This window comes from Somniosus microcephalus, unplaced genomic scaffold (assembly GCF_052327205.1).
Source record: "Somniosus microcephalus isolate GS21.2 unplaced genomic scaffold, FLI_Smic_1.0 unresolved_chr4, whole genome shotgun sequence".
Taxonomy (NCBI): Eukaryota; Metazoa; Chordata; class Chondrichthyes; order Squaliformes; family Somniosidae; genus Somniosus; species Somniosus microcephalus.
In genome coordinates, this window is record NW_028225182.1 from 28460430 (window position 1) to 28477472 (window position 17043).

At 45.4% G+C, this 17043-nt stretch overlaps 1 long non-coding RNA gene across 1 annotated transcript in view; it reads left to right on the plus strand.

The window, feature by feature from the left end:
- LOC147090069 (uncharacterized) overlaps nucleotides 1-14625 on the plus strand; it is a 146490-nt gene extending 131865 nt beyond the window's left edge. The window contains exon 2 of the long non-coding RNA XR_015075320.1: nucleotides 13361-14625. This is a non-coding gene — a long non-coding RNA (uncharacterized LOC147090069). The remainder of the gene's footprint in view (nucleotides 1-13360) is intronic.
- The last annotated feature ends 2418 nt before the right edge of the window (nucleotides 14626-17043 follow it).

Consider the following 17043-nt stretch of genomic DNA (forward strand, 5'->3'; position numbering starts at 1 on the left):
TTACCTTTTACTCCATACCTTCTGCCCCTTCCTGACATGCTCTGGTTTTCAATTTCCCCACTGCTACCTAAGTCTATGACCTTCTCTGTTGTCATTTTTATTATTTGCTCTCTAGGAACCTCCCCCCCACTAGTTAGTTTAAAGTTCTCTCTACAGCCCTAGTTATATGATCCGCCAGGACTCTAGTCCCAGCACTGGCCAAGTGAAGCCCGTCCCAACGGAACAGCTCCCTCCTGCCCCAGTACTGGTGCCAGTGTCCCAGGAAGCAAAACCCATTTCTCCCACACCAGTCTTTGAGCCACGCATTTAACTCTCTAATTTTAATTTTCTTCCAAGCACATTGGCAACTGTAACTTCAAGGCTGAAGCTTATTTTTTGTAAAACAGTGAACAGATAAAACAAAACAAAATAGCACATTCTTGCAGAAAACAGTAAATTACTCCGTATTTCTTATTGTCCTTTCACACAGAATCACACAGAATCACAGAAACCCCACAGTGCCGATAGAGGCCATTTCGGCCCATCGAGCCTGCACCGACACATATCCCACCCGATCCCCGTAACCCCTACACCAACACATATCCCAGTAACCCCACTTATTTAATCCCCCTAACACTAAGGGTCAATTTTTATCATAGCCAATCAACCTAACCCGCACATCTTTGGACTGTGGGAGGAAACCGGAGCACACCCACGCAAACACGGGGAGAATGTGCAAACTCCACACAGACAGTCACCCGAGGCTGGATTCGAACCCGGGTCCCTGGCGCTGTGAGGCAACAGTGCTAACCACTGTGCCACCGTGCTGCCCTTTCTTCAGATATCTTTCCAAAATACTGTAAAAACATTGAATATAACTGGAGAAAAATTAGTTTTTCACATTTAAACAAATCAAATCAAACTGCTTTGGAAGATTTCACCATAGCAACCGTGACTCCAAGGTTAAATCTTAGACTGAAACTTAATCTTTTGTTAAACAAACTTTAAGAACATAAGAAATAGGAGCAGGAGTAGGCCAATCGGCCCCTCGAGCCTGCTCCGCCATTCAATACGATCATGGCTGATCTGATCCTAACCTCAAATCTACTTCCACTCTCCATCCCACCCGAACCCATGTGATCTCCCGGGAGAGGCGAAAAACCAGATAAAAAACCCAATGGCCAATTTGGGAGAAAAAATCTGGGAAATTCCTCTCCGACCCATCTAGGCGATCGAAACTCGTCCAGGGGATCACTCTGTACCTGTATTTCCTGCAGTACTTACCTTCTGTAAAAGGTGATCTCCACCCTGTCCAGGAACAGGCCCAATTTACTCTTGAAGGACTCCTAGCTGGCAGCCTGTTCCCGAGGTCTCCACTAATCCCTGTGAATAGAACCATCTCCTGAAATCTAACACAGAATTAGAACACAAGAAGTAGGAGAAGGACCAGGCTACATGGCCCCTGGGCCCGCTCCGCCACCCACAGGGCCATGACCGTTCTGAACCTAGACTCATGTCCGATTTCCTGCCCACTCCCCGTAACCCCTAATTCCCTTTACTTCTAGGAAACTGTCTATTTCTGTTTTAAATTTATTTAATGACGTAGCTTCCACAGCTCTCTGGGGCAGCAAATTCCACAAACCTACCACCCTCTGAGTGAAGAAGTTTCTCCTCATCTCAGTTTTGAAAGAGCAGCCCCTTATTCTAAGATTATGCCCCCTAGTTCTAGTTTCACCCATCATTGGGAACATCCTCACCGCATCCACCCGATCAAGCCCCTTCGCAATCTTATATGTTTCAATAAGATCGCCTCTCATTCTTCTGAACTCCAATGAGTAGAGTCCCAATCCACTCAACCTCTCCTCATATGTCCCCCTCCTCATCCCCGGGATTAACCGAGTGCACCTTCTTTGTACTGCCTCGAGAGCAAGTATGTCTTTTCTTAAGTATGGAGACCAAAACTGTATGCAGTATTTCTGTTGGTCTTCTCAGTTTTTACACACCAGCTTAACTTAAATTAGTTCAAAGTTTTTTTAATCAATTCTGGGGGCACAATCTTATTCGCACATTCTTAAAACTTCCAAAATCCAAGACGACAAAAGGGTTAAATGCTTTTTTAACACAGAGAAGTGAGTGGAGCTAAAACAAACATGACAGAATCTTTCTTTTAAAGACAGACTTTCAGACAAAAGAAATACTGTAATTCTTAAACATTCATAGTCAGGAAAAGTTTCACACTTTAACACACACTCTCATACAAACTGAAATTCCAGCATATTTTTAAGGTTCCTTTCACTCAGCAAATCTTGTGTTTTATTTGTCTGGGCACAGATGATAACTTCCATGTTGGTAAAGCTTTAAGTTTCTCTTTTTTTCTTTTTAAATCGGTGACTCAGCAGCTTTTCCTGACTTTCCAAATCCCTTTTTCCCTCCTTTGCTGAGTTTTCAAATTGGTTCGCCTGCAAATTCGATCTTTTTCCTTCTTTATCTCTCCCTTCTGTTTCAATTCCTTCCATTGTTTCTGGTAACAAGCTAAGATTACCATTCCCCCTTTTCCCTCTTTATCTTTGGTTTGTCCCCTCCACCAAGCCCTGTGGATCGATTAACGCTCCCAATTGTTCGAGAATGTCGATTCCTAATATTGTACCCTCCTTATTGGGACAAACATAAAATTGTGCAGGGGTTAGAATCCCTGCCACCTCCAATAATATTACTTCACTTAAATGCATTCTTGTGGCAGATCCCCCAACCCCGGTGATCGAAACTGCCCATTGATTTGCTGCCTGTGCTCCTTGTGTCACCGTCAAAGGTGCAACGGCGAGGCCTTCTCCCTCCTCACTATCAGCATCATCTCCTTCCTCTGTTTTATTATACGGAGGAGGTGGTGGAGCGGTAGGTGTACATGATCGGGGACCAAAGAGTCCCCTTTCACTCTGACTCACCTGAATTTCTCTCCGTTTTTTATTTCTGCTCTGGCTGCTTTTAATTCCTCTATTTTTGGTTTGTTTAAGGGGGTACATTGTAAAAGCTGTCGTGCTATTATTACACCGGCCTTTTGGGTATGTTTAGTTTTCTCTTTTTGCCACCAAGTCTTTTGAATGACGGGGTCCTGACTTGGATCCCATCTGTCTCTTAACATTTTGTCGATTAAGCCCTTCCGGTCCTCTGCATAGAATCTAGTACGGGTTCCTTCCACACCCCAGTCTAATTCTTTCCCCAACGCCATTTTGTGGTCTGACCTTCCCCGGCTTTACATACAACTTCTACTTGAGTTTATGTCAATTCGGCCTCTCCACGCGACTTAAATCCTATCCGAAAATGTATTTACACAATAATATACATAGTAAAGGACTCGATATCAACACTTGTGCATTTACCTTTCAGTCTGACTGGCTTTTATCACAATGACAATGTCTCTTCCAATACTTTGTCTAATGTTTACGCGTAATATATCAAGATTATACTCACTACACGTCCAAACGCGTCCGTCGTTTTACTGCTTTATAGACTCGTCACGATTCGGATACTCGTTCCGCAGACAGATGGGTGACCACCTGGATCACGTAATTTTTCCGGGTGGTGTCTCAAATCGACTCACCCCCTTGTGTCCTCGTGGCCGTTGTCTGTCTACATTCCGATATATCCTGCCGACTACACCAAATGTTGTGGCGAAATTAAATAATTAAGTCCGCACACTAGTCTGTAAATGGTAAAGAGCCAAGCAGTTTATTTAAAACACAAAACTATTCAACAGTACAATACAAACAGTCTGCAGAGGTAACTAAAGGCTGATCAGGGAGTACAGCTAGAGCTCCTTTAGCTCGTTCCTGGCTGTCTCCTCGATTGACTTCAATTTCTATTATTTAAGTGTACAAAAGCCGTGGATACCTCGTGCACAGCTCATGACATTGTTCTAATTGGCTTAAAGCCCACATGCACAATTCGTTACATTGCTTTAATTGGCTTGAAGCGCGCATGCACAATTGCTGATTGTCACATGATCTTTACGATCTTATCTGTTGTTCCCCACATGGTTTTACTTCCCTAGTTCATGCCTGGTGCTTCTGTCTCCGCTGTCATCCTGTGTGCAAGCTGCACTGTTAACCCCTTAAGTCCTGAAGGGCACCTATGTTACCCTTCACTAAAAATCCACTTCACCCTCATCATTTTGAACACCTCTATTAGGTCTCCTCTTAACCTTCTCTGTTCTAAAGGGAACAATCCCAGCTTCTCCAATTTCTCCACATAACTGAAGTCCCTCATCCCTGGTACCATCCTGGTCAACCTCCTCTGCACCCTCTCCAAGGCCTTGACATCCTTCCTAAAGTGTGGTGCCCAGAACTGTACACAAGACTCCAGCTGAGGCCAAAACCCTGCAGCTGTACAAAACCCTGGTTAGACCACACCTGGAGCACTGTGAGCAGTTCTGGGCACCACACCCTAGGAAGGATATATTGGCCTTGGAGGGAGTGCAGCGTAGGTTTACCAGAATGACACCCAGACTTCAAGGGTTAAGTTACGGGGAGAGATTACACAAATTAGGGTTGTATTCCCTAGAATTTAGAAGGTTAAGGTGTGATCTGATTGATGTTTTCAGGATATTAAGGGGAACAGATGGGGTAGATAGAGAGAAACTATTTCCGCTGGTTGGGGATTCTAGGACTGGGGGCATAGTCTAAAAATTAGAGCCAGACCTTCGTCAGTGCTCTGAAAGCTTGTGATTTCAAATAAAACTGTTGGACTATAACCTGGTGTTGTGTGATTTCTTACATTTGTCCACCCCAGTCCAACTCCGGCATCTCCACACCATCATTTAATTTCATCTGCCTTGTGTCTGCTCATTTCACAGTCTGTCTCTGTCCTTCTGAAGTCTGCTACTGCTGTGCTCACTATTTACTACATTGCCAAGTTTTGTATCATACGTAAACTTTGAAATTGTACACCTATACACAAGTCCAGGTCAGTTATATATAACAAGAAAAGCAGTGGTCCTAATCCCGACCCCTGGGGGAGCCCACTGCATACTTCCCTCCAGTCAGAAAAACATCCCTCAGCACTGCTCACTGCCTCCTCTCCCTTAACCAATTATATACCCAAATTACCATCAGCCCTTTAATTCCCTCTGCTTCTATTTTCCGTGTAAGTCTCTTATGTGGTACTTTATCAAATGCCTTTTAAAAGTCCATATATACAACATCTGCTGCACTACCTTCATCAACCCTCTGTTACTTCATCAAAGAACTCAATCAGGTTAGTCAGACACGATTTACCTTTAACAAATCCATACTGGCGCCTCTTATTAATCCATGCATCTCCAAGTGGGAATTAATTTTGTCCTTGACAATGGCCTCTAGTCGTTCACCCATCACTGACATTAGACTGATTGGCCTGTAGTTACCAGGTTTATTCCTCTCCCCTTTTTTGAATAGGGGTGTAACATTTGCAATCCTCCATCCTCTGGCACCACTCCCATATATCTGAGGGAGATTGAAAGATTGTGGTCGGAGCTTCTGCTATCTCCACCCTAGCTTCCCTCAGCAATCTAGGATGCATCCCATCTGGACCGGGTGACTTGTTAACTTTGAGTGATGACAACCTATTTAGCACCTCCTTTCTATCCATTTTTATCCTATCCAATTTCTCTACTCCCCCTCCCCTACTGTGACATTAACTTCATCCTCTTCTTTTGTGAAGACAGATGCTAAGTACTCATTCAGTACCTCTGCCTCCGTATGATGAGCTCCTATTTGGTCCCTAATCAGCCCCACCATTCCTTTAACTATCCTCTTACTTTTCATATGTTTATAGAAGATTTTTAGGTTCTCTTTTATGTTACCCGCTAATCTTTTCTCATATTCTCTCTTTGCCCTTATATCCTGTTTTAATTTCCCCCGCACTCTCTGTATTCTCCTGGTTTTTGACTGTATTCTGTACCTGACATTTGTCGTAAACCTCCTTTTTCTGTTTTACTCTAACCTCGATGTCCTTTGTCATCAGGAGCTCTAGCTTTGGATGCCCCATCTTTCCTCCTTATGGGAATATGTTTGGTTTGTACCTGAACTATCTCAGCCTTGAAGGCCTGCCATTGGTCATTCACTGTTTTCCTGGACAATCTTTGTTTCCAGTCCACCTGTGCTCGATCCCTTCTCAAATCACTGAATTTGGCTCTCTTCCAGCTTGGTATTTTCACCATTGATTATTCTTTGTCCTTTTCCATAACTACTTTAAACCTAATGATATTGTGATCACTGTTAACCAGATCCCTCCTGCCCCAGAACCGATGAGATACCCTTTAAATGATCTGACTGTGCAAAGAGGTTTCAGAGTTCATCCAACCTGCTGAGTCACCAGTGAGTTCACACAGATCTTCAAAGAAAGGAAGATGTTTTAGAAAGGCTGGCGACACTAAAGATTCGTAGCCATCTCAGAGTAGTGTCCCTTTAATTACAATCTCACAGAACAAGAAGAATCGCTGTCCCTTTAACTACCACAAATCCCTGTGTGGAGGAGAGGGGAGATACAGTCTGTTCCAGTTACTGTCGCAGAACAGAATTAGCAACCCTGTCCCATAAGGGCTTGACCCTCCCTCACTCCCTGCTTTTCCTCGTGTCTCATCCTTACCATTCTCATCCTTGTTTTCAAATCCCTCCGTGGCCTCGCCCCTCCCTATCTCTGTAATCTCTTCTAGCTCCACAACCACACCACCCCCCCCCCGAGATATTTGCGCTCCTCTAATTCCGGCCTCTTGAGCATCCCTGATTTTAATCGCTCCACCATTGGTGGCCGTGCCTTCAGTTGCCTGGGCCATGAGCTCTGGAATTCCTTCCCTAAACCTCTCCATCTCTCTACCTCCTTCTTTAAGATGCTCCTTAAAACCTACTTCTTTGACCAAGCTTTTGGTCATCTGCCCGAATATTTCCTTATGTGGCTCGGTGTCAATTTTTGATTTATAATGCTCCTGTGAAGAGCCTTGGGAAGTTTCACTACATTAAAGGTGCTTTATAAATACAAGTGGTTGTTGTTGTTTCCTGAAACTAATAATAAATTCCCCAGAGGGAAAAAAACTTGCAGTTTAACTCCCAAATATTAAAAAGTTTGTGCCACAGAAGCACGGGTTTTATGTGCTTTTATTCATGAATTTAAAAAGTCTCTATTAAAACCTGAGCCAGTGGGTTGTGAGACAAAGAGCCTTGTGTCCAATGCGGGGAATAAAGGCCCACAGCCTCCCCTGGCCCCGGGCCCTGAACAAGAGACTGGAGAAACTCGCTGCCCTGCGGATCAGACAATCAGCCGGCGCTAGTCCCGCCCCTCGGGCTCCCCGATTGGTTGGAGGACCCGCCGCCGGCTCACTACTCCAGCCCTGCCCCACTCGCTCCCTATTGGTCGGAAGCTCCCGTCAATCAGGCCGTGGGGCCGGTCACGTGTCCCTCACAGACTTTACAAAGAAACGTCGACTCTAATTTCTCTCCACGGATATTGCATGGCCTGCTGAGTTTTTCCAGCATTGTCTGTTATTACAAAGAAAGCCTCACGCGGTTGCCGGGCGGAGCTGCAGGTCAGCGGGGTCGGGAGATTAATAAACTGTGGGTAGGCCGCGCCGCAGCGTGTATAAAGTTGGAGAACAGCCTCAGGCCCGAATGAGATCCAGCAGCCAAATGTATTGCGCCGGACGGCAGCTGTGAGGCTTTTTCTCGGTGACAGGCCCGGGTTAGGTGCCGCCATATTGCTGTAGGAAAGACAGACCTGTTCCCCCTGTGATATACCTATCAATTTATCCAATGAAAAGCGACGAGTTAAGATAGTAACTATAGGTTTTTATTGGCTAAATAACAGAGCCCACCCTCGTGGGTGATCGGGTCCAACAAGGAGGAATACCAGCCAGTCGACCACCTTTATACCTGGGCAAGCAGGCGGAGCCATGGGCGGAGTCAGCTGTGGTCAGCCCAGGTATAACAGCGTGACAAGAGGTGACCTTGTGTAGTGATACAACAGTGTAAACAGTGATAACCATAGTGTAACGATATAAACAGTGATAACCATAGTGTAACGATAGTGAACGATAAAAGTGGTTTACCACATTCACCCCTTGTTTAGATTTGAGTCCGGCGGGGTGAAGTGTGTAGTGTCTGTGTGTAGATAAAGACACTGAAGACAGGAGTTGGTTCATAGGTATTTACTCAGCAAGTCTGGGGGGGGGTCTAAAGGATATACACAATACACAGGCTTATATAGCCCAAGTGGCAATTACTGGCATTACGCACACCTGGGCTCTTAAAGGCACATACACCACCATTGCTCTTAAAGGCACATACACCACAATTCCTCCCCTTCTAGCTAACTAGTACATCATATTTTAAGTAATTATTAATTAAATGTTATATGCAAAATAAGATACATTGCTGTATTAATTAATTATAAGTTAGTCTCTCAGGAGGCTTCCTGACTCGGTCCGGATAACGCCTCGGGGGTGTAGTAGTTTCTGGTGGTGTAGTAGGTTCTTCTGGCAAGGCTGATTCGGCTTGAATGCCAGTGTCGGGTTCATCGGGTTCCAGTCTCACCGGATCGGAGGTAGATATGGGTATATCTACTTCATCGTTAGATGTATAGAGTGGTGGTGTAGGTTGTCCCTTTTCGGATGACTTGATGATTTGGTCAGCATGGCGTCTTATTATGCTTTCTCCGATGTCCACGGTATACATCAGTGGTCCTAGTCGTGTGCAGATAGTTCCAGGCTGCCATTTCTCGGTACGGTAGTCCCGGGCCAAAACCGGTTGGCCTATCTGGAAGGTCCTAGTTGGCTTTTCATTCATGCCCTGAAACTGCCAGTTCTCCACGTCCCTTCAGATGTTGGGCTTGACCAAATCCAGCCGGCATCTTAGGTTTCTATTGTAGAACATCATGGCGGGAGTTTGGTTAGTAACCATATGTGTTGCATTCCTATATGCAAATAAGAAGTTATCCACCTTGTGCTGAAGTTTTATGTCTTCATTACTCATGGCCTTTATGGCCTTCTTGAAGGTCTGGACAAACCTTTCAGCCAATCCATTGGTGGCGGGATGGTATGGGGCGGACGTGTAGTGCTTTACCCCATTGTTCTTTAAGAACTTTCTGAATTCTTCGGACACAAATTGCGGTCCATTATCAGAACATATCTGTTCCGGCAGCCCATTCCTGGCAAATATGGTCCTTAATACTGTGATGGTTTTTTCCGTGGTGGTGGAGGACATCTTTATTACCTCCGGCCACTTGGAGTGTGCATCAACTGCGATTAGAAACATTGAGTCCATAAATGGACCAGCAAAGTCGATGTGCACCCTTTGCCAGGGAGATGAGGGCCACTCCCATGGATGTAGAGGGGCTTGTGGTGGAGCGTTTTGGACCTTCTGGCATCCTAGGCAGCTCTTGGTCATTTCTTCGATGTCTCCATCGATACCTGGCCACCATACAAACGCCCTAGCTAGGTTCTTCATTTTCACTCCACCCAGATGCCCCTCGTGAAGCTCCTTTAGCACTTTATCCTGGAGTTTGGGTGGAATCACCACTCTGGATCCACACATCAAGGTTCCTCAGCACACTGACAGCTGTTCTCTTCTTTGCGAGAATGCTGGCAACAGTGGCTCGCCATGTGCTGGCCATCCCTTCACTGTTAAATCGTAGACCCGTGAGAGAGTAGGGTCATTTCTTGTCTCCCTTTCAATGGCAGAATTTGTCACCGGTAGACATTCCACTATGGTAGAGTGGAATATCTCTACTGGGTCTACTGTAGGTGCCTCTTCTATTGTTGGCAACGGTAGGCGCGATAAACCGTCAGCATTCCCATGCTGTTTTGACCCTTTGTATTCAATGTTGTATTGGTGTGCCCCTAGAAAAAGGGACCACCTCTGTAGCCTTTGTGCCGTCATAATGGGGACACCTTTTTTAGGGTTGAATATGGAGATGAGGGGTTGATGGTCAGTCAGCAAGGTAAATTTTTGTCCGTGTAGGTAATGGTTGAATTTCTTCACTCCCCATACCAGGCTGAGTGCTTCCCTGTCTATTTGGGCATAGTTACGCTCAGCTGAGTTTAATGAGCATGACGCAAAAGCTATCGGCCGTTCTGAGCCATCAGGGAATCTATGGGATAATACCGCTCCTATGCCGTAAGGGGATGCATCGCACGCCAGTCTGATTGGTAGTGATGCGTTGTAATGAGCCAAAAATTTCTCGGATGTGATTAAGTCTTTACATTTATGGAAGGCATGTTTACAGTCTTCGTTCCATTTCCAAATCACTCCTGTTTGTAGAAGATCATTAAGAGGGTGTAGAATAGTTGATAAGTTCGGTAAAAATTTATGATAGTAATTTATTAATCCCAGGAATGACCTTAATTGTGAAACATTTTCAGGTGCTGGGGCTTTTATAACTGCTTCAATTTTTTCAGGTGACTTATGCAACCCTTCCTTATTAATTATGTGGCCACAATATGATATCTGATTTTGGAAAAATTTGCACTTGGGGCGATTTGCTCGTAGGCCCCGTTCTTTCAGCCTAGTGAGCACCTGCTCCAAATTGGCAAGGTGCTCGTTGTCGTTTTCTCCTGTTATAAGGATGTCGTCTAGGTAGCATTGAGTCCCCGGAATCCCTTGCAGGACTTGCTCCATAGCTCTTTGCCAGATAGCTGGAGCTGATGCTACTCCAAAAACCAGTCGATTGTACTGGTACAGGCCTTTGTGTGTGTTTATTGTGAGATACTTTTTAGAGGTCTCCTCAACCTCCATCTGTAGATATGCCTGTGCCAAGTCAATTTTTGTGAAACGTTTCCCTCCGGATAGTGAGGCGAAAATATCTTCTATCCTCGGAAGAGGATACTGTACCGTGTGAAGGACCGGGTTTACAGTCACCTTAAAGTCCCCACAGATGCGAATTTTTCTCTGTTCCTCAGAGTTATTTTTCAATGCTTTTTTCATGACTGGAACGATGGGTGTTGCCCATTCGCTCCAATCTACTTTGGATAATACGCCTGCCTTTTCCAAATTCTCCAGCTCTGCCTCAACTGCTGGACGTATTGCGTATGGCACCGGTCTTGCCTTAAAAAATTTGGGAATTGCTGCATCTTCCACTTTTATTGAGGCGGTGATGCCTTTCAAGGTTCCTAGTTTCTCTTGAAACACTTCTTTGGCGTTGGCCAAGATGTCTTTTAATCGTTCAGGTATGATGTCATCATTGTTTTTTTCCTTACTGGTCACCGTCAGTGCCTGAATGGAGTGCCAGTCTAAACGTATCTTCCTTATCCATTCACGTCCCAACAACGGTGGACCACCACCTTGTAGAATGTATAAATACAACTTCTGTATTTCTTTGCCGTTGTATACCACAGGCACCCTTATTTTTCCTTTGGGGTAGACTTTCTGCCCCGTATATGTTTTTAAGATAATGGATGTGTCTTTTAGAGGTATATGCGAAAATAGCCTCTCGTAATCTCGTCGATTTATCACGGTTAGAGCTGATCCGGTATCTAGCTCCATTTTAACTGGGGACCCTGCTATTGTGAGGGTAACCCAAATGGTTTGGTAATCTTCATTGGCAATTACATTGTGTAATTTGAGAGAGCTTAGTCTCTTGTTCCCGGAGTCGCTATCGCTCTTCTGGTCTTTGGAGCTACTGTCCGTCATCATTTGTACCTTTCTGTGCTTTTCCTTATTGATTCTTTTCCCGTTAGTGGATTTTTTATTTTCAGATCGGCATACACGTGGAATGTGTCCCATCTTTCCGCATCGCTTGCATGCTTTTTCTTTGAACCAGCAATCCCTCTGGTCATGGTTGGATCTGCCGCATCGATAACATTTCTTGAAACCCCGTGTCATTTCATGGGTGCCGACGTCCTGTGGCCTTTGCTTTATCTTTGCCACTCCTATTGCACTGAAAGCCTTGTCCAGTGTTAAATCTTTCCTAGAAGATACCTTCTTTTGTGTTTCTACACTTAGGGGATCGCAGATGAATTTGTCTTGCAGAGAATCTGCCAGTCCTGCCTCGAATTGGCAGTGTAGGGTATCAACAATCTCTTCAAAATTCTTGTCCATCGGTTCGGCTGGAGTGATTAAGTTGTGTAACAGCTTGTATGTTTCTGCGCCCATTAGATCCAGAAGAACTGAAGCTTTTTTTTCATCTTCTATTCCATTTGCGGTGCAAAACACCTCCACTCTTTCTACATATGTGGTCCAATCCTCTATCTTGTTATCAAAAACATCAATATTGCCAAAGTTAGGCTCTGTTTCGTTATCAAAAGCATCAATATTGCCAGACTTAGGCATTTCAAAAAAAAAGATATGGCGCTTCCCGCGCTTTTTTTTCCTCTGTAGCAACGATATGGCGCTTCCCCGCCGCTGCTACCGATAACAACGCTGTTTTACTGTGGTTTCCGTTTATTCACTGTTGGAGACTCGTTCCCGACGGAGGTCTAAATGCTGACCTGCTTGCCGCGCCGGCCGTCTCCAGAGTGCACCCTCCCAGTCCGTTATTGCTTGCCTCCGATTTCGCTGCTTGTCTCAGCTGTAGAGCCCGCCGCTGGAGCCCCAGCCTGACGCCCAGGAAGGATTAGCGCAGTACCTGCCACTAGCTTGGCCAGCTGGTGAAACCACAGTTTCTATTACTTCCTTGAGTCTTCTGGACGCTGGAGGAATCGATGTCCTTGAGTGCTGCCGAATTGCAGGTAAGTCCGTTTCCACTTCGTCGCCACTGTAGTGTCCGTGTGTAGATAAAGACACTGAAGACAGGAGTTGGTTCATAGGTATTTACTAAGCAAGTCTGGGGGGGGGGGTCTAAAGGATATACACAATACACAGGCTTATATAGCCCAAGTGGCAATTACTGGCATTACGCACACCTGGGGCTCTTAAAGGCACATACACCACCATTGCTCTTAAAGGCACATACACCACAAAGTGTACTACCAGTTCGGGTATGTCAGTCTGTCCGGAGGCCTCGTAAGTCTTTCTGATCGGCGCGGCGGCGGTGGTGCAGTATCCGATGTTAATGCTGGTGTCTGCGTGGTCGGCGCATGCATGGCCATCTTGGTACAGGAACAGAGATTGGGCGGGGCTTCAGGGTTCCAGTGACCAGGAGAGACAATCATTGATTTTATTCTCACTCTGCACACAGCAGGTGTAGAACTGAACCCAACCAGAGTAGAGGGAGGAGGAAAACTGGGAGTGGAGGAAAGAAATGTTGGAGGTGGTGCGATGGGTTTGGATTTCAGCACAGGGAGGAGGGAGAGTGTGTGGGACAGGGATTTACAGCTTTGGGGGAACAAGAGAGGAAAGAATGTTCCATAGAAACTAGAATTGTCTGTTTTGAATTTCTATCCTGTACTTACAGTGATGACTTTTTTAAACTCCTTTTACAGGGTGTTAGAAGAGGAGGATTTACAGACGGGAAACTCAAACCAAACATCACAACAAGATCTGACAGTCACTCAATTCATCAGGACCTGAATATCATCGGCCTTTTTCTCTGTTCTGTCTGTGGGAAAAGATTTCAAACATCAGTGTGACTGGAAAAGCACCAAGACACAGACCCGAGTGAGAGTGTTCCAGTGCACTGACTGTGGAAAGAGCTTTAACCAGTTACACGGCCTGAAAAAACATCACACCATTCACAGCAGGGAGAAACCGTACACATGTTCTGTGTGTGGACGAGGCTTCAACCGATTGTCCAACCTGGAGGGACACAAGGACTCCCGCACCACAGAGAAACTGTAGGAATGTGGGGACTGTGGAAAGGGATTCCATTGCCCATCCCACCTGGAAACTCATCGACGCAGTCACACCGGGGAGAGGCCGTTCACCTGCTCCGTGTGTGGGAAGGGATTCACTCATTCAACCACCCTGCTGAGACACCAGCGCACTCACACTGGGGAGAGGCCGTTCACCTGCTCCGAGTGTGGGATGGGATTCACTGATTCATCCAACCTGCTGACACACCAGCTAGTTCACATTGACGCGAGACCTTTTAAATGCTCGGACTGTGGGAAGTGCTCTAAAAGTTCTGGGAAGCTGATGCGCCATCAACGTGTTCACACTGACGAGAGACCATTCCGGTGCTCTCTATGGGACTGGGTTCAGGCAATCATCTCAACTCACTGTACACCAGCGCACCCACACTGGGGAGAGACCGTTCACCTGCTCCTTGTGTGGGAAGGGATTCACTCGCTCAACCTACCTCACTGATCATCAACTTGTTCACACCGATGAGAGACCTGTTAAATGTTCTGACTGTGAGAAGAGCTTTAAAAGCAAAAGGAAACTGATACAACATGAACGCACTCACACTGGGGATTGGCCGTTCACCTGCTCCGTGTGTGGGAAGGGATTCACTCAGTCATTCACTCTGCTGAGACACCAGCGAGTTCACACTGGGGAGAGGCAGTTCACCTGCTGCATGTGTGGGAAGGGATTCACTCAGTCATTCACTCTGCTGAGACACCAGCGAGTTCACAAGTGACTGCAGGGGTTGGATTCTGCTGTTGCTGCTGTTAATCACATTCAGGACTGAACCATGTTCATTCTGACAGTTGGGGTTTGTTTCTGATGAGGTTAATGACCCCTATAACTGGGCTGGAGTTTAATATTCTGGATATGTGTCAAATAAAGCAGCTTTGTTTTCAATGCATTTTTATAGATTTTTGTCTTCTCACCTGAGTGTTTAGCATCACCTGGCTGGAGCTCAGAAAGGACAATCTGGGGGAGGATCGTACGCCAGGAACAGAACTCCAGCCTGGACACAGTCCTTCAGGGCCACACTGAGAGGGGCAAACGGCACTTTGGTCTTTCTCGTCTCTCTTCACTGACAGCAAAGTCCCCGTGTGGGTTAATCTTGAGATGTGTAAGAAATGTTTCCCAGTCGCTCTCTGCCATGGTTCAGAGCTCCTAGGCACGGAGCAGAAGGCTCCTTTACAACTGTGTTTAGAGTCAGGAAGAACAGCGAATGCTGGAACTGTGTTGTCAAATCATTGAATGGTGAGCAGGCTCGAGGGGCTGAATGGTGTTATTAACATCCTGTTACTATATTGCCAAGCTCTGGAATTCCCTCCCTAAACCTCTCCATCTCTCTTTCCTACTTTAAGATGCCCCTTAAAATCTACCTCTTTGACCAAGATTTTGGTGACCTGCCCTAACACAGGAAACTCTTTGGAATCCGGCACCGACGGGACCGGGATGGTGCCGGTTGATTAAAAATTCCGGATGACGGAGAGAGTTATCTACCAAGTCTATTTTTAACAAACAAAAATAAAAAAAATCAAGAAATGTGCAGTATACAGTAATTGGCTACTCACCTACAGAATGTTGTGTTAAATGGATGGTAGAAGATGCTTGATTTAGTACAGCACTGCCAGTTGAGGGTAATCCATAACTCTTTAATTACTTAACAGTAAAACAAAACTTATACAGTAAACAGAAAAATGGCAGATCGGAAGAGACTACCGGCAGCGTGGGAGAGCCAGACTCCTGTTATTGAGGTGTTCCGACTTCCGATAGCGCCAAGAGGCTGAATAGTGGCAGTTTGGAGAACTACCCCCACTGACTAACTCGGCCACCGCGGGAGACTCGGACTCGGCAACATTTCCGGTTATTGAGGTGTTGTTTTCGGAGTATGAATTTTGCTGGTTAACAGCGAATTCCGGATATTTAGGTGCTGTTTAAACGAGAGTTTCCTGTATCTCCTTATATGACTCAGTCAAATTTTGTTTGAAAACTTTCCTGTGAAGCAACATGGGAAGTTTTATTAGTTAAAGGCACTATATAAATGCAAGTTATTGTTGTTGCCTGTGACACCAAATCCTGTGACCATTTACGCTTTGAGACCAAATCGAGGTACCATTTACACTGTGGCACCAAATCCAGGGACCACTTACACTGAGACACCAAATCCAGGTGATTATAAATGGGAATCAGAGCGACTCGGTATGGGGAATGGTCATGGTGGTGAAACCAGCTCTAGTGAGGGTGAAAGGCGGGTAATGGAGGAAGATGACGGTGGAATCAGATGGGGGCTGGTGGGGCCTGGTGACAGGTTATTGTCAGAAGCCCTTTTCAGGCAGGCCGATGATTGGATGTAATCTGCACAATACCTGGATCCACCTGTTCTTGTCCCAAATCACAAAGTCTAATGTCCCTGATGTCTGTTTCTGTGAGAATTGTAGAGATGTGAAAGAAGGGAGGAAATCAGGCTCGGGCCAGAAAGAAGGTTCCATGAATGAACAATTCATGAGGCTGTTTCGTGACTCGTCTGTGTGAGGTTCAAAAACATGAAATGAAAAAGGACGCATCTAGTGACACTGGTGTTGTCAATAGTGGTTTGTAACCTTAATCACTATCTCCTAAGCCTAATATCCTATCAGCTACCCCCAACCACTCACCCCAATCCTGACCAATAACCACTAGCCCCAATCCTAACCAATAACCACGAACCCCAACCACTCACCCCTAAGCCTACACCCTAACCCCAGCCCCTGACCAAGGATTATTGACATGGATCAATGGAGGAGCTAAAGACCTGATAAAGAAGTATTTGAAACAATTATTTCGATTAAAGAAATAGTGCAAGGTATGTTAGTAACGAGACTAATTGATGGGACCATCAAAATCAGCAATGACAATGACAAAGATCAGAACATTTCTGAGGCTGTCACATGCAATATGTGTGGAGTTTTTTTTTTAATCAGATCCAAGAGATGTTAAATGATACAGAAAATATCAGATTCCAAATCTTATGCAAGAACTAACTTGGTGTTAGGAATGGTGTTGGAAATGGTGTTAGGAAAATTGATGGGACTAAAGGCCGATAAATCCCCAGGGCCTGATAATCTACATCCCAGGGTACTTAAGGAAGTGGCCCTAGAAATAGTAGATGCATTGCTGGTCATCTTCCAGAACTCGATAGACTCTGGAACGGTACCCATGGATTGGCAGGTAGCTAATGTTACCCCACTATTCAAAAAAGGTGGTCGAGAAAAAGCGGGGAATTATAGACCGGTAAGCCTGACATCGGTAGTGGGGAAAATGCTAGAATCTATTATAAAAGATGTAA